This window comes from Penaeus vannamei, chromosome 16 (assembly GCF_042767895.1).
Source record: "Penaeus vannamei isolate JL-2024 chromosome 16, ASM4276789v1, whole genome shotgun sequence".
NCBI classification, from domain to species: Eukaryota; Metazoa; Arthropoda; class Malacostraca; order Decapoda; family Penaeidae; genus Penaeus; species Penaeus vannamei.
In genome coordinates this window covers 33,217,356-33,219,855 of record NC_091564.1, presented here as the reverse complement: position 1 = coordinate 33,219,855, position 2,500 = coordinate 33,217,356, and positions in this window count along the sequence as shown.

Sequence of the window (2,500 nt, the reverse complement as noted above, 5' to 3'; positions counted from 1 at the left end):
TAGATAGGCAAACAGATAAATATATAGATAGGTAAACTGATAGATAGATAAATAGATAGATAAATAGACGGAAGGATATATAGACAAATGAGTAGCTGTATAGATATAAAGATAGATACAGCGAGAGAGGAAAGAGAAAGAGAAAGAGAGAGAGAGAGAGAGAGAGAGAGAGAGAGAGAGAGAGAGAGAGAGAGAGAGAGAGAGAGAGAGAGAGAGAGAGAGAGAGAGAGAGAGAGAGAGAGAGAGAGAGAGAGAGAGAGAGAGAGAGAGAGAGAGAGAGAGGGAGAGAGAGAGAGAGAGAGAGAGAGAGAGAGAGAGAGAGGAGGGAGGATGACCTAGAGATAATACATCTGGGGAGAGAGGCGAGGGGGAAGGGAGAGAAGGAGGAAATAGGAAGGGAAAGAGGGAGGGAAGAGGGAGGGGAGGGAGAGAGGGAAGAGGGAAGGGAGGGAGAGAGAGTATAAGGTCATCTCCTGGAATATGACGGTCAGCGCTTTCCCATTTTGTCATCAGGATCCTGGTATAAACGTAATGGATGTAGGTGTACTCTGTTTGTCTGTCAGTCAGCCAGTCTTTGTGTCTGTCTGTCAACCACTCCTACCTATCTAGGTTGGTTGGTTCTGTCTTCATGTCTGTCTGTCTAGTTATCTGTATGACCCTGTGTTTATTTGTTTGTTTGTATGTGTGCCTTTCTTGTCTCTAGACTTTTTATGGACGAATTTCATTTCAACTTTACTAATAAAAACCTGAATAGAAAAAAATCCTACTCCAAAGCTTAAAAAAATAGAAAACCACAAAACGAGCAGAAAGATAGAGAGAAAAGAGAAAGAATGAAAATGAGAATAAGATGGAAACGACAGCTGGTAAGAAAGAAAAAAAAATTATAGCAGCACACTTCTCTGCAGTTATCGTGCATATGGCACCCACACCCAATCCTTCCGGACATAGCTGTTGCGTAAATCCAATTTTGTCTTAAACTGTGAAACCTTATAAGTTTTTTTTTTTTTTTTTTTTTTTTTTTTTTTTTTTACTTTTATTTTTTCTTTGGGGTTCTATGTTGCCATATTTTTGTTTCGGTAAATTGAAATAGATTGGAAGGAACCTATCTATCCATTTGTCAGTCTGTATGTCTGTCTGTCAGTCAATCTATTTATATCTCAAAAAGTAGATAGATATAAGAAATATGTACCTTACTATATAAAAGATATAAAATGGTAAATAACAATTCACGAGAAAATGAAACCAAGTTGATTCGTGATTGACTTATCCTTCTCATATTAATAAGCTGTTCGTGTTGAAAAGATCGTTGATTGATAGCCTTTAACAAAGAACAATATCGTATTTTTTGAATGAAGAAAAAAATAGACACTGATTTGAAATCATCTCTCAAATTCAAAACCGTATTATTCTTGATTCACGGTTTTATCTCTCCCTCATTCTCTTTTCTTCTTTCTCTTTCATTTATTCATTCGTCCCCGCTCTTTTAAAGCGTGTCTTTCTTTCTTCTCTCTTTCAGTATGCCACTCTGTCTGTCTGTCTATTTATCTGTCCCTGTCCGTCTCTCTCTCTCTCTCTCTCTCTCTCTCTCTCTCTCTCTCTCTCTCTCTCTCTCTCTCTCTCTCTCTCTCTCTCTCTCTCTCTCTCTCTCTCTCTCTCTCTCTCGCTCGCTCGCTCGCTCTCCCTCCCTCCCTCCCTCCCTCCCTCCTCTCCTCTCTCTCTCTCTCTCTCTCTCTCTCTCTCTCTCTCTCTCTCTCTCTCTCTCTCTCTCTCTCTCTCTCTCTCTCTATCCCTCCCTCCCTCTCTCTCCCCTATCTCTCTTCCTCCTTATACGCCTCTTAATGTACATATAACCGACTGATCACCCAAAGGCCCGAAAGTACCGAATGGCATAAGCAAACTCGCCCTTGTCATCCCTAATCACAAGACTTAGATTTGCCTGAGAATGTCCAGACACGGATATCACTTACTGATGGTGATAATGGGATTGAAAGTCATCCCTGAAATAACATTATAGACATGACTCGGACGTGTCAGGAGGCATGGAAGCTTGGGTTGGGAGGTATTCTTAGATTTAAGGAGGAACGGAGAGAGGGAGGGATGGAGGGAGGGATGGAGGGAGGAAGGGAGGGATGGAAGGAGGAGGGATGGAAGGAGGGAGTGAGGGGTGGAAGGTGGAGGGAAGGAGGGATGGATGGATGAAGGGAGGAGGGATGGATGGATGGAAAGAGGAGGGAGGGATGGATGGATGGAGGGAGGGATGGAAGAGAGGAGGGAGGGAGGGATGGCAGGAGGAGGGATGGAAAGAGGAGGGAGGGAGGGATGGAAGGAGGAGGTAGTGAATGATGGAAGGAGGAGGGAGGGATGGATGGAGGGAGGTAGGGAGGAAGGAAGGGAAGGAAGAGGAAAGAAGGAAGGAAAATGAGAAAAGGGAGGAGGAAGGATGGAAGAACAGAAAGGTGAAAGCGTATGGGAAGGAACGAGGAGGATGAACGGAAAGAGG